The 19,131-nt window shown below is 38.4% G+C and overlaps 2 long non-coding RNA genes across 2 annotated transcripts in view; both read right to left on the reverse strand.

Moving 5' to 3' along the window:
- Nucleotides 1-19,131, reverse strand: part of LOC140935143 (uncharacterized) — a 104,332-nt gene that overhangs the window by 7,011 nt on the left and 78,190 nt on the right. The gene's annotated exons all lie outside the window — the stretch shown is intronic.
- LOC140940885 (uncharacterized) lies at nt 347-2,304 on the reverse strand. The gene is made up of 3 exons (XR_012166380.1): nt 2,098-2,304; nt 1,625-1,708; nt 347-430 (listed from the first exon to the last, which is right to left on the reverse strand). It is a non-coding gene; the product is annotated as an uncharacterized lncRNA (long non-coding RNA).

The following is a 19,131-nucleotide window of genomic DNA, read 5'->3' on the forward strand; positions in this document are numbered from 1 at the left end:
CAGACGCCAATAACCTAGAATCTATGGCCCCCTCAGACCAGTGTCTGTATTACTATATCAATTTCTTTCGTCATTCTCAGCCGGTTTTGTTTTTGCGGGCCAGCTGGGCGGCGAGGGCGTTCAAACATTGTGATTTGCATTAACCCCGCCCCCACTCAAATGTTTTAAGTAATAGAAAAAACCCAAAATTCTTTCGAAGTTTGCAAAACGCGCAGCAAGATACTACAAATTTGACAGTAAAGGGGTTCAACTGCAGATAGTTACACCTGCCCGTTATCAATGGATTCAGATTGATCAAGCTAATCAGACATGATTAGTCGTTGAAAAGATACTGAAAATTACCCACCGAGAGGAGGAGGTTGGCTTGTTGAAGCTGGTAAAGATGTGGAAACTGCTGTTGGTATCACTGTGGCTTCTGATGACGATACATCTGTTAAAGAGGCACAATGGAAAACTTTTCCCAGTTGTTTTAATTATTATTTAAATTTTTCTTATTCCTCGATTTTCCCCAGCCCAGTTTATACGTGCTTGTGCGCCAGAATTGCGATCGGTAAAATAAAGTGTTGGATGTTTTAAAAATAGGTCCGTATTGCGTACATAATTAGGTGTCTAGTGCGAACATATATCATAAAAAAATGTGGTCATAATGGAAAGAGTTAGTTTGGTTGGGGCCCTATTTTTGCTTGTTAGAATGCCTTTTTTTCTGTTTTAAAAGTGTATTACTAAGAGAGTTTGTTTGGGCCTCTCAGTTTTTATGAATAGCTTCTCCATCTACAGTGTCTTTTTGGAATTTTTTTAGAGGAATTGACTCCGAGTAGCCGGAATTTTGCCTTTGACTTTGATAATGCCATTCTTTGCCCCTGAATCTTGGGTGACAAGACGAGAAGTGTCAGTGTGTGTATTCTGAAATAATGCAGCCGGTTTGAAATCAGTGCCTGTAGATCCGAGAATTAACATGTTTTAACACTTTATTCCTTTAAAGACAATTATATCTTGAAATAAAAATTTTGTTCTCAGAGATTTCCTCTCTAAATTTAACATTACTATAGCGTGTTGATTATTTGCTTGTTCAATGAACTGCGATATTTGTTCTCTTCTGGTATTTTAGAAAGTCCTTTGTATCAAGAGCCTGTTTGTATACCTTTTTCAAAAGACTGGCTTTATAGCTAAAAACGCTTAAGTCTGAGTGCCATTCCAAGTGCCTCTTTGCAGTAAGAATTCAGATACGTTTAGAAACTATATAGTAAAGATGAAATAAGATAGCCATTAAATCAAAATATATTCCCCAAATTCAAACGTCTGTTGCTCTTGATAACTATCTTAAAAGGTTAAATTACAACTCACGGAAATTTTGAAGGTTGCTCTCCCTTCGTCGTTATCTTTCATCTTCTAATTTAAATTGGTTCCGATTATTTCTTAGATCCTTTTATGGAATCCAATTTTAATCAATCGAATATCCTAAAACTCCTCAAGATTAGCCAAAAAGCCTTCACGATTATATGCACATGCATAGTGCACATAGTTGCACATTCCAAGCATGCCAAATGGTTACACATTCCAAAGTTAACAAATTTGTGCTAACGCTTTGGTCCCCCTTCACGAAAAGGCACAGAAAATTACGTACGCTGTTGAGGTGGTTGAGTTGTTGACGCTGGATAAGCTGTGGAAACTGCTGTTGGTATCAGTGTGGCTTCTGATGACGATACATCTGTTGGGGAACACAATAATAACTACTCACACTAGGTATTTTTCCAGTTGTTTGAGTATTTATGTATTTTCAATTGCCTCATTACTGTGTTTCCCTTGTCCAGTTTACGTGCTTTTGCCAGAATTGCTATCAGTAAATAAGTCGTCGGTTTTGTAAAAAGAGAACCATCGATCAGATGGTAGGAGACGATATTTATGTGTTAATGGCTTAATGTGAGATCATGAATGGCTGAATATTGGAAATTTGTTCGTTTGTTTTTAGTTTGGCTAGTTTATAGACCAAGACGAAGATTAAAGCTGAAAAAATTAACAACAACAACAACAAAAACAAAGCAAAACAAAAGAACAAGTCTAATACAAGTTGAAGAAACGACGCAGACAATTACGCACCTTGTTGAGAAGGCTGGTTTGTTGAAGTTCGTGAAGTTGTGGAAACTGCTGTTGATATCACTGCGGGTTCTGATGACGATGCATCTGTTATGGAGTACACGATAAGATTACTGACACAAGAAATTGTTTCCAGTTGTTTGAGTATTATATTTCTTATTGCCTCATTGTTCTTCCCTCGCCCAGTTTATGTGTGCTTGTCACGATTGATATCAGTAAATAATCAAGTTTCTGGTTTTGAAAAAAGAGAATCAGATGACAGGAGACGATATATATATAACAATTATTCACCGAAGTGGAGGTGGCTAGTCCTGGATATTTACCGAACTGCGAAGCAGTGAGGTAAATATCCACGACTAGCCACCGACACTGAGGTGAATAATTGTTTTAGTATATACTAAAACAGTGAGATCATTGAGCACAAAAATGATGATTTTTAACTCAAATACTGTTGCCAACGATTACAATTTTGGCGCCTAATGACCGGGCGGCTGCGGCCGTCGCTTTATTCTTGCCGACAATTAAAACTTTTCAAGGCATTTGTTTAGCTCTTGCGGGGAAATTTCTTCAAAAGGAGTTGTGAATTCTTTCTGTATTTAAAATCATTCTATAAAAAAAGATTATTAAATTTAGTTTGAAGCTTATTTATGAACAACTCAACTAAATAAAGTAAGCAAGACTTAAACTTAATTTGCATTTGTAAACAAAAACTTTTTCACCAGTTTTATCGATAAATTAGTGTCAAAAAGACAAAGCTTTACCTGTTAAAACTTCCAATCCGAACTTCGTCACCTTCTTCGTGTATTTCAGGAACAGCTTGCTTGATTAGTTGTGAAATTTGTTTGTTTGTTTACGGCAGAAAACCGGGAAGGCATTTTGCTCGCAACTTACGCGAGTTTGGCGTTGCTCGCTCGGAGGAACTGGAGGTGAATCAGTGAATAGTGCAGGATATTCACTGATTGGGTAGCCAATCAGAGCGCTCGAAAAACACTATCCACTGTTTTAGTATATACTAAATATATATATATTTTTTTTTTGCGTTGATGGCTTAGTATGAGGTCATGATAGCTTGATAATGGATTGTTTTGGCGAGCTTAAGGAACAAGGCGAGGTCAAGGTAAAAAAAAATAAAAATCTTCAAGGCCAGTATATTAAAAGTATGTCCAGACTAAACCAAACCCATTAATGGCATTGAGAAAAAAAAAATGGTAAAAATTTATCTTCAAAAATTAGGGCTGCCACGTGGGTGGTCGATGGACCAGGTTCACTAAGAGGTCCATGGTTTAGGTCCAGAGGGCTGCCGGGAGTCCATGTTTTGTATACGTCCTCAATAACGTGTTTTGCAAGCAGTTTAACTGAGGGTGTATTTGTTAGGCAAATCCAAATACGGATCATGAATCCATAAAGTCCACACCTGAATGCTTTGGATCAAATCCAAATTCGAATTTTTGAGATTCACAATCCGGTCAATCCGAGCATTTTTTTTTGGGAAAAGGATTTGAAAAAGGTATTTTTGACACCCGGTTTTCCCAACACAGTAGTATGACACTCTCACTTTGAGCCACTAGTTACATTCCATTTCATGTTTGTCATCTATTTACATTCGTATACTGCTTCCAAACCCTTCACCTGTCATGTTTTTTGTTCGTATGTAGTGTCTGCGTCTGCTTACGCCGGTTTATTTTCAAAGTACTACTACTACTACTACTACTACTACTACTACTACTACTACTACTAATAATAATAACAATAATAATAATAATAATAATAACAACAATAATAATAATAATAATAACAATAAAAACAAAACAAAACAAAACAAACAAACAAACAAACAAAAGAAAACAATTCATCGTCTTCAGTTTTAAATTCTCGATTTATAATTTTACTATCCTAAGGTGTATATAAGGTGTATACATCTCGTATATCATGAGGAGCCGCATAAAGTTCCTTTACTAATTATCTTGAGTGACGGTTGCCATGCTCAATTTCCTGTTATAATTTTACCTCCGATCTCGTGCATGTTAGCAGGGGTCAGATTAGCTGTCATCGGTAGTGATCTTCACAGAGGCGATGAAAGAATTCTAAATTTCGCAACTGTCTGTTAATATGGTTAAAACAATACTAGGCGGGGTAAAAACATGTAAATAAAGTCGAGCGCGGTCTTTTCAACTATTCTTCGGGATCGGATCAGCCCGATCAAGCCATCATTGTATGGAGTATATGTGAGTTACTATTTGCCGTTTCCTGGTCGAGAATTTCTGTGTTGATTCCCGATAAAAATCGTTTCCCTTACAAGCGATTGGTATTTGGAAAAACATTTAAACAGATCGGACAGGTTAGGAGAATTCAAGCTTCTCTTCTGAAAACCGGACATGGCCAGCCTTCCTTCTTTACATTGGTTCAAATGAAAGGGCAATTCAGCCTTAGATCAGTAGGTTTACCTTGCGACACCTTAATTCTGGTTTGTATAATGACTTGATTAATGGTAAGACTCCTTGAAGGTAAGCACAGTGTTCGATTTTTTTCCTTTAATTTATTTATTTCTGCTTCGAGCATATCCGCGCCAGAACCTCCTAAATGCCCGCCAAATTTAATGTGGCGCTCCCGATCGTACAGCTCGTGTTTAGGAAGAAACAGGCCCAGCACAACTTCCACTGGAGGCAATTTTGTGTTACAAAAAGTACCCTAATAAAGAAGTCGAAAAGCTCTATTAATTTCGTGCGACATTTTCTTGATAAACATAGGAATGTGTTGATTTTATAGACGTCTGTGTTTTATAATACACATACACACGTGGCGGCCAAATTGCTATATCTCTGATCTTTTTTCAACTGTTTTGCTTGTTGCCGATGTTTAAATGCTTCATCATGATCCAGTGCGATTTATAGTTGTCACTTCATGCTCAGATCTTTGTTTCAATTAATGAGAAAATTATCTTATAGTTAAAACACTCTTTGCACAACAATAAAGCCAGTAATTATTGCGTTGTTGCATGCGTTCTCAACACAGCCGGACGGAGCTCTGCCTATGAAAATAATCGTTTTCCTAGTATCGAGTAGGCGAAAATGACTCCCACTGGTAGCAAATTGTGCTACAAAGCCATAAATAAGGGCTATTCCATGTATAAACCTCATAAAACCTTTTTACTTTGATCAAAAATGAAATAAAACGCGTTAAAAATATCAGACGCTCGTGTTACCCATACCCCTACCGACCTACCTAATGTACTTCCCAGAGAGGGGGTTGAGTGTTAAGTTTGCTCGTTATTTGTAAGTCCCTAAATCTAAGTAGCTTTCTTTTTCTTTTAAAAATTTTTACGGAGGAATCGAAATGAGTTTTGGTTGATTGGTTTTGTCCATCGCGGTTCACCCCTATTTGTTTTTTTTAATAAAATACGACTGCGCGAACGGTCTCCATTATTTTTCACGAGCAGAAGGCTTTGATATGCGAAAACAAATTCATGAACATGGTTCAGGGTATTCTGTACGTGCTTTTATGTTGGGTGTGTCGCCTGATTAAAAGCGAGCGATCGGGTGAGTCGCCTTCGCTTAGTGCAAGAAGACTTTGTAAAACGTGTATATTAAATGAATCTTTCTGTAAAAAAACGAGGCCTTAGGAAAGTTTATAAGGTAAAATAGTCTTGGAAAACGGTTTGCAAAATATATTTTTCTTTTGTTTGGGACCTGCTAAGATTGTATTTCAACTAGACGCTTAGAATTCGTAATTGAACTTATTCTTTGGGTGATTCTAAACAAAGCTAAACAACGACTAAAGTTCCGTCTGCACGTGCTCTTCTGGGTGAGTCGCCTGAAAAAGCAAGCGATCGGGTGTGTCGCCTTCGCTTAGTGCAAGGGAACATGGTTGGTTACGGCTCGTGAAAAATAATAGAGACCGTTCGTGCAATGGTATTTTATTAAAGAAACAAATAGGCTGGGGGAACCGCGATGGACGCAACCAATCAACCAAGATTCATCTTGATTCCCACGTAAAATTTTTTAAAAGAAAAAGAAAGCTACTTAGATTTAGAAATAAAATTTCGGTGAAGCAGAATTCAAAGCGGGACTATTGCCTTTTTTGAGAAAAGGCCGGTGAAGTCTCCTATTTAAATTCTGCTCCCCAGAGAAAGCTACTGTAAAAACTATTTGAATTTATAGTCAATGTAAATTCTATTAAATTTAAATCGCTGCACTTCGTTCATCTTCGGTAAATAAATGCATATTGATTAATTCTAAGGTATCCCCCGTTTGACAATTTGTGCAAAACTCCTCTACACCGCCACAGGTTTTCCAACTGATGCACTGTTTTGGAGCGATTTTCATTCTATCAGGTTCAATTTGTTAGTTGTGTTCGTCTCATCAGCTTGTTAGTAATGTCTGCTAAAGTGAGCGGTTGAAAGATATGTCGGATAAAGCTTCACAGGAGGCCAGTAAAGGAGATTCGCATTTCTGCTCAAGTATGGTTTAAAGCTGTCAACGGTCTATGCTTGGCTGAATTTAAACAATGGCCTTCTGGTCAGATGGGGGACAAATTTTCCCAAATATTTCGGTCGCTAAGGCTTGCGGCTCGCCATGCATACGTAGTTATGTTGCATTTCCTACTTGTCTTCGCCGCGATGATCAGTTTGTTGTTTTTTCCCTCTATTTTTCTCATAGAAGAGCACGAAGGCATGCCGTTAATGTCATGGTAAATGATCATTTTTCGGATCTTCTCTTTTTTTGCAATTTGTAGTAATCGAAGAAACCATATGATCCGAGATCATTAATCCGTTTTTGGATTCTCCTAAAAATACGCAGCCTCGGAGAACGTTTTCATGCTTCTCTTCCTTCCCATTTCCAAAGCTTTACTTTTCTTAAAAAGATCTGACCTTGGCCGTTTGCGATTTGTGATTGGTGGATTTCGATCCGTTTGGTTTGTTTCTGTGTTTTAAGGTCCATTGCTTGTGTCCGTCCTGTTTTGGGCTATGTAATCTACTACTTTATTTCGAAGATTTTTACTGATCTTGTTTTAGCCGAGCGAACAGCCTTATGATGTTCACAGCGTAAGTTAAACGAGATATTGGCATTAATATGAGCCAGACGCCAATAACCTACACTGGGTTATTATACATTGTACCACTATCTGTCTTCTCATTGGCTTAGAGCCTTCAGCTAGTTTTGGAAATCAACGAAACCTACAGATTGGTCAACTATCTGCTAGCAGATAACCGACTAATCTGTAGGTTGGGCGCGCAATGCATGATTTTGAATAACAATATTAATTCAGTTTCCTTGCGACGGTCTGTTTGTCGTTATTTTCTTCAAAACAATGTGTAACAAAACAATTATAATAGATTCGATTTTTGTGATATCCTAAATAATCAAGGTCTCGGTAAGTGTTATCAGCCTCGGCCTTCGGCTTGGCTGATGTTTCTGATTGGTTAAAACCACACGCATAATTCACCATAAACAACTACTGTTGACCAAAGTTGGCAAGAATTTTGTCATATTGAACTGATGACGTCAAAATGACGTCAAAAGTGCAGCCTTGTTGCAAGTTTCGTTGTTTTGGTAGTGAGAACAAAATGGCTATACAGTCGGCGGAACATTTTACTCGTTTCACGGCGAAAAAGTGTGTATAAACATGGCAAGAACAGCATGAAGACGGACGTCATCTGCTATTTAAAGTATAGTTGCAGACTTAAACAGACCTTTATCTCCTAAACTTTCCGACAAAGATGCATTATCGATATGAACTTACATCGACCAAGGTTAGCGTGTTTTAGCTTGTTTTTAAACATGGAATTATTTTGAAGGAATAATTAAACAATTATTGAATTCGACTTTCGTAGGATATGAAGAATTTTACAGATCTCGGAGGGAGTTATCCACCTCGGCCTTGGGCTTCGGTGGATAACACCCTCCCCGAACTGCAGAATTCTTCATAACCTACTCAGCCTCATTTAATGATTGCTAAATCTGTGCCCCCCTCAGATCAGTGTCTGTATTACTGCAAATTTCCTTCGCCATTCTCAGCCGGTTTTGTTTTTGTGGGCCAGGCTGGGCGAGCGCGAGCGTTCAAACATTGTGAGTTGCATTAACACCGCCCCCACTCAAATGATTTACGCAACAGAAAAACCCAAAATCCTTTCGAAGTTTGCAAAACGCGCAGCGCGATACTACGAATCGGTAGTAAAGGGGTTCAACTGTAGGTAGTTACACCTGCCCGGTATCAATGGATTCAGATTGATCAAGCTAATCAACTATACTATGTCAATACAAGTTGATGAAAAGACACAGAAAATTACCCACCGAGTGGAGGAGGTTGGCTTGTTGAAGTTGGTAAACCTGAGGAAACTGTCGTTGGTATCATTGTGGCTTCTGATAACGATACATCTGTTAAGGGAGCACAGTGGAAATACTTACACTAAATTTTTCCCAGTTGTTTGAGTATTTATATTTTTCTTATTCCTTCATTGATTTTCCCCCGCCCAGTTTATACTTGCTCGTGCCAGAAAAGTTGTTGGTTATTTTAAAAATAGGTCCGCTTGGCGTACATGTTGCAAGTGCGAATATGTGGTCATAATGGAAAGAGTTGGTTTGGTTGGTACTCTTTTTTTGCTTTTTGGAATGCCTTTTTTTTTCTGTTTCAAAGGTGTATGACAAACAGAGTTTGTTTGAACCTATCTGTTTTTGTGAATAGCCTCTCCATCTACAGTAAAATGAGATCAGGCCTAATTTTAGCGGTTCTCATACATTCTCTCTAACGGCTACCGCTAACATTGGGCCTGATACAAACTCTCTCACATTTGTGCTCGTTACGGCCAAATTTTGGCCGTAACGCTGGTTGGCTGTTAGAACAATGCCACAAGATCTGTTGGCTGTCGGAAACGCCGGAAGTTGAAAGCGCTTATTCCTCGCGTGGTTAAAATTTCTTTAGAGAAATTGGCTCTGAGTAGCCGGAGTTTTGCCTTTGCTTTTCATGATGCCATTCTTTACCCCTAACTCTTGGGTGGCAATACGAGAAGAGGGCATTCTGAAATAATCCAGCTGGCTTGAAATGTGTTCCTAGATCCAAGAACTTACATGTTTTAATACTTTATTCCTTTGAACACAATTATATCTTGAAATAAAAATTTTGTTCTCAGAGATTTCCTCTCTAAATTTAACATTACTAGCGTGATGATTATTTGCTTGTTCAATGAACTGTAATATTTGTTCTCCTCCGAAAGATTCCCTTTGTAAATTTAACATTACTAGCGTGATGATTATTTGCTTGTTCAATGAACTGCGATATATGTTCTCTTCTGAAAGAGAAAGTCGTTCGTATCAGGACGCCTGTTTGTATACCTTTTTCAACAGACTGGCTTTATAGCTAAAGACAGTTATCTCTGTGAGCCCTTTCAAGTGACTGTTTGCAGAAGGAATTCGTATGTTTAGAAACTATATAGTATAGAATAACAACAATAAGAAGAATCAAAGAAAAAGATGAAATGAGATATCCATTAAGTCAAAATGTATTCCCCAAATACAAACCTCTGTGGCTCTTGATAATTGTCTTAAAAGGTTAAATTACAACTCACGGAAATTTTGAAGGTTGCTCTCCCTTCGTCGTTATCTTTCATCTTCTTATTTAAATTGGTTCCGATTAGTTCTTAGCTCGTTTTACAGAATCCAATTTTAATCAATCGAATATCCTAAAACTCCCTCAAGATTAGATGCACATGTATAGTGCACATAGTTGCACATTCCAAGCATGCCAAATGGTTACATATTCCAAAGTTAACAAATTTGTGCTAATTCTTTGGTTCCCCTTTCACGAAAGTAGTAAACTAGTTTATAGCTTATAGAATTATTATGGCTATTACGTCACAAGTTGGGATTATATGAAATACTTGGACGAATTTTCAATGCTCTCACAAAGTGTCTACGTGCTTCGCACTAGACACAAAAGCAGATTGAGATAGTAGGAAACAAGTCGAAGAAAAGGCACAGAAAATTACCTACCCTGTTGAGGTGGTTTGGTTGTTGACGCTGGATAAGCTGTGGAAACTGCTGTTGGTATCAGTGTGGCTTCTGATGACGATACATCTGTTAAGGAGCACGATAAGAATAATTATATTTCTTATTTCCTCATTGTTTTTTCCTTGCTAGTTTGTAAGTGACCTAGCCAGAATTGCTATCGGTAAACAGGTCGATGGTTAAAAAAAATAAATAAATAAATAAAAAAGAATCAGATGGTAGGAGGCGATTATGCGTTAACGGTCAAGTCGGTCAAGTATGAGGTGTCCTGTTGGCTGAATGTCGATAAAAGATTTTCTGTTTCTTTGCGACTTTCATTTATAGACCAAGACGAAGTCAAGGTGAGAAGAAAAAGTAAGAGAAGAAAAATAAAACAAGGCCAACTATCTCCAGCCGCCATCTTGACCTCATTACTATATATGGCCCAAATGATAAGAACCTGTGTTTGCGGGACCGACGCGTGAAATCCCAAGGGGCAGTTTCTTTCTCGCTCGGGTGGTCCATCAGAACACATCTTGTCCGCTCGCCAATTTAGCCGTATAATAAGGTATAATAGCCTGCTTAAGATCCGACGACGGCAGACGTCTGTGACGGCGAGCGGAAGTGAAATTACTGCTAGAAAGACTTCCGGCTGCCGTCGTTGCGAAGTTTCCCACCGTAGCGGCCTTGTCTGTGACGTGAAGAAGGCCATTTTGCCGTCGCGTGTAAAACGTGAGTAAACTTGATCAAAATAATGCCATTTAAACACATTTTGAGCGAAATTCTTTAGCACTGTTAACAGTTTATTCTCAGTAGACCATTTTTGTCGAATTTCTAAGCGACTTAAACGATTTGAACACGGTATTTAAATTAAATCTGTTTACCTTCTCTAAACAGTTTGACTCGTTAATCGCCATGGACTCGGTCAACTCGACAAAGAAAGCAACCCAGTAAGTTTTACAAGTCTTTTCTTGTGTTTATTGATGTGTTTATTAACAATTATGATATCGTAGACTTGTTTCGGCATTTTCCCGGCCCCACCCATTTTTTGAGGGAAAAGCCCTGGGGACGAGGTTGCGACCTCACCCCAAGCCTCCTCGACCACGTCTGCCGTCGTAGAATCTCGGCGTCGTCGGATCTTAAGCTCACTAATAAGCAAAACATTACCGCTCTGAGCCGGCATCAGTGTATTCAATTTTCTCTACTGATGAGCTAATCCTGACCTGAGGAAAATACCTACCCGCCGGTTGAGTAGCTGATGAAGATGCTGTTGATGTATCTAGAGCCTTTGATGCTGATGAAACTGTTGGTGGGTATTCTGAAACTGTTGACAGTTTAAGTTGCTTTGTGAAATTTAGTCAGTTTATACACTAGATTGTTAATCGTTTATCCCTCTTCAAACCCAGGGAGGCTTTTGAGCCCCCGCCTATCCCTCCAGCCCCCCCCCCCCCTCCCGCTGAAAAGTTGAATAACTCAAGAACTGTTCAAGCTAGGTGGATAGGGCTTTCCACAAGTTTTTTTGCCGGCTTCTCGTATTTCGAGCAACTTTTTTTCGTTTCCAGCATTTTTTTTTTTGGTATTTGTTTTTTTGTTTTGAGATATCGGAGCGGCATATTTCACAATGTTTTAGTAGACAATTTATGAATTTCCTGTAAAATATCCTAGGAGCCAAATCCTCCCCCCTGGGGCAGATCATAGGCGCAAGATAAAAGTAGCCGGGCTGCTAGGCAATCGGTTTTTAGAGAAAAGCCAAAATTGTGGACATAGCTTCACGCGCGACTGACTTCAGTGTCTCGGGTAAAGAAGATCGTTCAGCAATTTTATTGGCTCATTACATTTTTTTGGTTCTAATTGAGGACAAAGTTATAAGTAACATCGATCGGTTACTGACAATTTGCATATTTTAGCATCAGACCAAAAACAAATTGTTTTTTCGAGCAGCTTTTGAGCAACTTTTGCTACCAAAATCAACTTTTGATTGCTCTTTGAACAACTCAGTTAGCAACTTTTTCAGAAATTACAGGAAACCAGGAGCTCCTGCAGGAAACTTATTGGGAAATCTCGAGTAATTTGTGGAAGGCCTTAAGCTAGGAACACCAAACAAAGCAACTTTTCGTAAAATTTATCTGGGAACATTTTAAAATCGTCGTGACGTGTACGTCAATATTTATGTTACCATGGCAATAGAATTTTGACCGCCATTTTTTTTTCAAAATTTGCAATTTTTTTCTAGAAAAACAGGTAGTCTATCTATTTTTAGTGATTGAATTAATATATTACACTTAGTTTAGCATTATTTTATCACAGTTGTTGTAATTGTTAAATAAATGAAATCCAGGCTTTTTGGTGCCTAATAAGTCTGAGAAAAAACACGAGTTCAATATGACCAAATGGCAGATACTGAATTAAATTTTCAACAGTGTTGTCAATTTGCCAATCAGGATGAAAGGAAATTCGAAAAGTAATTCTGGTAATTCGTTGAGTCCGTTGATGGCCCACAACAGGGTTATCGGCGCTGCTTTGCAGATGTTACTAGCCGAAGTTAAATTACTTCTGAGAAGCAGGCTATACCATACGAGCTTTCCTAAATCCTTAAGGGTTAAATTTTTCGAAAGCCTGTTGAGTTTTTTGTTACCTTAAAATTTCTTTAAGTTGTTTAGGGCAAATTCAGCATTTTGTTGCAAATTTGCTCTTCAGGTCTTGAAACATTATATAACATGGTTTTTGCTGCTTTAAGAGCGTAAATTTGGGATTTAGTGTACTCAACTTTGTCCAATCAAAAGCAAGTAAATTTCATCAATACATTTAGTACAAATGTATCTCATTTTAGTAAAATCCAGCTAGTGGTCTACTATATATCAATTCTGCATTCTGATTGGTTGAGCTACTACTAGGCTAATAATATATGTTATAGCCCACTAGTAGCAAAAAGCGCCGGATGTTTGGCGCAAAAAAGGGATTAAAGTCTAGCTTTAACTAGCTTAAGTTGTTTTATCTCAATAATTTTGACCAACTAGACATTTCATTTTTTGACAACTTGACATTTCTTACTGTTAATGTGACTGTGTGATACAGTTAAGCCTTAATGTGTTGCTTGTGCGAGATGTGGTTCGCAAGTCCAACTCACAAAAATGACTCTTGTTCCCCAACGAGTCCTCAGTAGCTCAGAGGTTAGAGCATCCGATCTAGAACACGGAGGGTCGTGGGTTCGAATCCTATCTGGGGCTCAGATTTTTTCTGTATCCTCTTATGGTTGATTCTTTACATCTCCCTTTATTTCCTTTACAATATTAATATCAGTGGCATAGGTTGGTTGGTTGGAAGCTCCTTCATGGGTGAGACATTTCCTACTATTAATGTGACTGTGTGATACAGTTAAGCCTTAATGTGTTGCTTTTGATGGACTGCGTGACTGCGAGATGCAGTTCGCAAGTCCAACCCACAAAAATGACCCTTGCTCGCCAACGAGTCCTCAGTAGCTCAGAGGTTAGAGCATCCGATCTAGAACACGGAGGGTCGTGGGTTCGGATCCCATCTGGGGCTCAGATTTTTTCTGTATCCTCTTATGGTTGATTCTTTACGTCTCCCTTTATTTCCTTTATAATAGTTGGATTTTACTAAAACAATTATTCCTCTCGCCCTCACGGCCTCTGAGTCAATAGCCCGTTTGGAATTCGTTCTCATGGGCTATTGACTCAGAGTCCATTCTAGCCTCCCACGCAGGCGTTTTTAGGGGAGCTCGACCCTCCCCACAAACGCATGCTCAACCGAAGACATGCTTAGCCAATCACATTGAAATTTCCAAATTCTGGAAAGTTGACCTTGACCGCAAGGTAATCTGATAATTACTCGATCTGCATGTAACACTGGCAAAGCTTTGTGGACCTCTAATAAATGTTAGATTCAGTGTGGCAAAGTAAGATTTAGTCAAATTTTAGAATACTCCATGCATTGCATAGCCTTAGCGAAGGAAAGAAAAAGGGAAAACGGTAACTCTAGGGTCACGTTAAAGTAGCGTTTGGCCCGTCAACACTTTATTGCAGAACTGTTGATTGGTCACTTACCACGCAAATAAAACAACGGGAAAGGAATGTTGTTTTCGATTGAGCAGGCGTTTGTGGGGAGGGATGAAAAACGAGCTCCCCTAAAAACGCGTGCTTGGGAGGCTAGGGCCATTCAAGCTCGAGGAATAATTGTTAAATATGTCGAACGGTCGCTGAATATCAACAAGAAACAAAAAGGGTGTCAAAGGTCATCCAATCCGTTACAATGATTAAGTCTATAATCATAACGATCACAAAATTCTCAAATCTGATTAAATGGCTTTTTTTCTCTGCTAGAGAAAAAAATCTTGAAATTTCTTGTGTTTTGCTTTAAAAAAAAAAAAGAACATTATATATCACAAATTTTGTTAAAGTTATGATTAATTTGTAACGGAACTTCGTACAGTCCAATTCGGTCCGTAACCATCCTCGTGATTAAACAAATCAGACTCCCGCTACGCGGTCGTCCGATTTTGTTAATCACTCGTTTGCTTACAGACCGAATTGGACTCCTCTCAGTCATGTTACCATTGCTAATTACAAAATAAAGAAAGAATAGACAGACTTTTAATCCACAAACTGACAAAATTAAGAATTTTTTTTAAAAAAGAGAAGGGAATTAGAGAAAAATGACGCAAAATAAGCCTCTAATAAAATTCATGCAATTATAACTAACTTACCTCCACATCCTGTATTAAGTCTGCATTCATTGATCTCTGCGAGGACAAATTAAGAGAAAAAAAAATGCAAAAACTGATATAGAACTTTAACAATTTAAGACTATTTTAAATAAGATCGGTTGTCCTAAAGCCCAAACGGTAGCATTTACATATGTAAGTAGGCAGGCGCATAAAATGTCAATCCTTTTCAATCGCGTGCGTTCCTAGCTGGCTTCAAGGACTTGAAGTCAACAAGTTGCTAAAAAGGGATCCGCAGAGCACACTGTTCGACCAGCTGACAGTTGTCACGTCAGTTTAGGGTAGAATTCAGGGCCCGGTTGCATAAAACGCCCGTAACAGTTACGGGTATACGTACGTGTACTCGTAACTTAAGTGAGTTGCGTTAAATTACTTACGTGGTCCACTTAGGGGTTTCACTTAAGTGGTTGCACTTACGATTTTCGTAAGTATAGACTTAAGTGTCATTTATGCAACGGAAATTGCGGGTGTTGCATAAAACCTTTTTTTACGGGAAAAATAGCACGAAAATTTACGGGACCTATGTAGGTCCCGTATCCTTACTGTTTCTACTAAAGTTAATGAGATCGTTTACTGAGAAGTGAAAAAAAAGTTTTTTTTATTTAAGTAATTCCGTTCTAATGCGCTTTGTTAACCTCTGATGTTCACTTTATTTAAAGCCGTTCTTCAGAAAAAAAAGTAGAACATGCAACAAACATTATCAGTAAATATTTTTGTAAAATAACGATGGCATGCAAACGTATTTCAAGGAAAGTCAACGGACTTGATGAGTTGCACTCATAGGATATTAAAATGTCAATCTTCTTTGCTGAATGATTTGAAATTATTTAAAAACTGTCATCAGCTTCAATAGATTATAAGGATTGTGAAAAAAAAAACACAAACAAAAAACACAAACAAAAACGAACGAGCAAATTCCTAACGTTTTTTTCGACCCTCTTCAGTTTCATTAATGTCGTCTTGGTACCCTTCATCAGCATTGCTGCTGTCGCTCGTAGCCTCTTCTTCATCATCGTTTAGAAAAACATTTCTACATTTCTAGCATGTCAATGAAACGGATTTCTGAAGATGAACAAGGCTCTAACCCCAGAAAAAGAGCGCCGAATTTTAAGACGGATAAAATCACAATTTTTTTTCTCCATGAGGTAAAAAGGAGAAAGATGACTCTATTCGGTACTTTATCTCCTACACTGACATTTATATTGAAAATGCAAACATGGTTGGAGGTTCACACAGTTAGTATAGCCGCCGGGTTCCCACCAAGAACCAAGGAACAACTTCAAAAGAAACGGGAGGACTTGTCGTCAGCCACTAAAAGCCAAATACGCCAAACGAAAGAAGACTGGGGTGCAGGTGCAATAGAGTGGACTGATGGTGACGAGCTAATCACCGAGATACTCGGAAAAGAAAATCCCTACTGACGTATCTATAGTTGGTGGAATAGACTCTGGGGATAATATCCAAGCTAGAGAACACACCCTTGATGCTTCAAGTGGCGCTATTGAGAAACACAGCCTATCGTCAACTTCATCGTACCTTCCAGCAGGCCCAGATAGGGTGGTTGAATGAGAAAGTGGCTAGAGAACTTCGGAGAAGGAGTAAGAAGAAAGCCGTTTAAGGGAAGAACAAACAAAATAACTAAACTGTACCTGATTCCGACTCTGTTAGGGAACAAGGACATAGAGAAAGGAACATTAAGAAGGTATAATATATAGATTTAGCCAGGGCTAAAAGCGAAGCTCTTGTTAATAAAACTTGTAAACAAAAAAAATTAAATCGTCTAATGCTAAACGTGGAGGCCAATGGAAACGGCATCAATAGATCTAATTAGCAAAAAAACAAATTGCACGTGCAGCACGCTTTTTTTTCTAATTAGCAGAACAACAAAATTTGCACGTGCAGCACGCTTTTCGTCCTTCTTTGCCGTTGTTTTGCACAACTACAATGCTGTTTTGTAGGACTAAACGTCAAACTTCCTAGTTGCACATTATTTTTATGGAGGAATTCTTACCCAATATTTTGTCTCCTGTGTTGATGTTCGCTTTTATTTTTCAGTGCCGCTCAGTTTCACCTTGCTGGCCACTAGCATTTCTCATTGTCTCACAGCCGCTTTGAATTTTCATGTTTTTCTTCCTACAAAATTCTTCTCTTTTGTTCTCAGAAACTAGTTCTAGCTCAGTTTCTCTGTTATCCACGTGAGTGTAAACATCAAAAATAACGTTGAAAAAGACACGACTTTGTTGTTGTTTTTTCTTTCTAAAAGTCCGGGCAGCCATGCGATTTCTTTCCAAATAAAACCTTGAGTTGCATTTGGGTTGCCATACCTGTTAATTGAATTATTTTACATTGGTATGTCTGTGGTGCGGACGGACGGTCGGGCGGGCGGTCGGTGTACGGTCACGTGATTACCAAATTTTCTCGGATGGGTAGTTTACCACATTTTTTTACCCATGGTGCTCCGCTGCGCGCTTCGCGCGCGAGAGCTCCGCTATGAAGAACATTTAAAAGAAGAGCATGATGTCAAAATGAGAATTCTAAAAAAGAAGGAACAGCGGCTTGATCTTAAGTTACAGTTGTTTAGACGAAAACTTAACATTAACAAGTAGTTTAGAACCTGTGCAGATATTACATTAATAAACTCTTTTTTTATCATGTCGAAACTTCTCGGTCGAATAATTTTTTTTTGGTTAAATGATGACACACTTTTTTCTATCTATATAAAACGGTATCTCAACCGGCTGAATTTCCCTAATCATCTAACAGAGGCTCAAGAGTGTTCGAAACGACCAGCTAATTTCTTTAAACCCATCGATGGTTAGCTTAAAAATAATAGGTTGGGTCACTAATAAAGTACTATATCAAAGTTACCTGTGCCCTTAAGTGAGCCCGTAAGCTACCACGTAAAACAGAAACTTACGAGAGTGCTAAGTGCGTTCCATGCAACACCCGTAAGTGTCCCCATAACGAATTCGTAAGTGACCTACTTAAGTGAGCACTTAAGTGCAGGTTTTATGCAACCGGGCCCAGGGAGGCACCTGCGCCTTATGGAAAAACTCCATGTCCGAGGACTCGGCCATCTTCAGTCAGTATTGGACACCTTAAAAACCCTACCTATACGCTGGGGCAATATAATAATTCACATATAGGGCGAATAATCGAAAATAACTATTCAAAAACTTGGCACATGGACCACGTTTAAGTAAAGAGACCGAACTTCCCGGATTGTTAGTCAAACAATGCGCTAACACATACTGACAAAAAAAACAAAACAAAACAAAACAAAACAAAACAGAGTCAACCTAACGAGTCATACCTTCGTCGCAGTTTTCTCCTTTAAAACCATCACAGCAAACACATCGGTAGCGTTTAGCTGTGAAGCCCACCTGGCAGATAAAGTTCTCTCCAGGGCATGGGTTACTGTGACAAATGTTCTGTTGGAAAGAAATTTATTTTAGCAGATACTCCATATAAAATTATTAACTAGTTATTGAATAGTAATTAGTTCCCCAGAAAGTTTGCAAATGTCCCTCGTTTTTTAGTTTAAAAGCTCTCTTTCCTATCAATTATTGCTTTACTAGATTACGTTTAATTAAGTGAAATTGTTGCTAAATAAAAACGTTTTTCTTCTATTGATTACCATCAGTCTTAGTTGTATCAAGCATAAACGAATTCCCGTTTCACGAATAACATTTAAGACTGACAAGCATAAATGATAATCAGCAAAAATATCTGATACCTCAGCTGAATAGTGAATGTGGCCTGTCGCTTCCTGCAAGCGACTCTGTGATGGACTTTCATCTGTAAAGTTTTTTAACTCACAGGTGCGCTGTCCTTGGTCGCCAGTAGGACCCACATTAATGGACACACAGTTGGGCTCCAAAAAACACCTCACACGGCAGCTCCCTTCATTTGCCACCTTCTCTGTCCTTATCACGTGACCCGGCAGCATTTTACCCTCTATTGGCCCCTTAAATATTAAAACGCGGTTGTATTCTGTGGCAAGAACTGTAGAGAAAAATAGATAGAATTGGGCAAAGGCTTTTTAAAATAGTTTAATGGTGCAACATTATGCTTTTTTTCTAATTTATCATTAATATTTACTAAATGAAACAATTTAAAATTTAAAGCTTAAAACGAAGTATGGATCCGCTAAAAAATTATGTTCGAATTTACTACCAGTTTTCAACTTAACTGGGCTATTCAAAACTTATACATAAGTCATTTTTTAGCATATGTTTTTCAGCTGACTCAAATCGGGACTCTACGTCTTTGCATTTCGACTCCTTTATTGTTTTTGTTGCGGTTGTTTTAATGATC

This window comes from Porites lutea, chromosome 1, assembly GCF_958299795.1.
Source record: "Porites lutea chromosome 1, jaPorLute2.1, whole genome shotgun sequence".
Classification (NCBI taxonomy): domain Eukaryota; kingdom Metazoa; phylum Cnidaria; class Anthozoa; order Scleractinia; family Poritidae; genus Porites; species Porites lutea.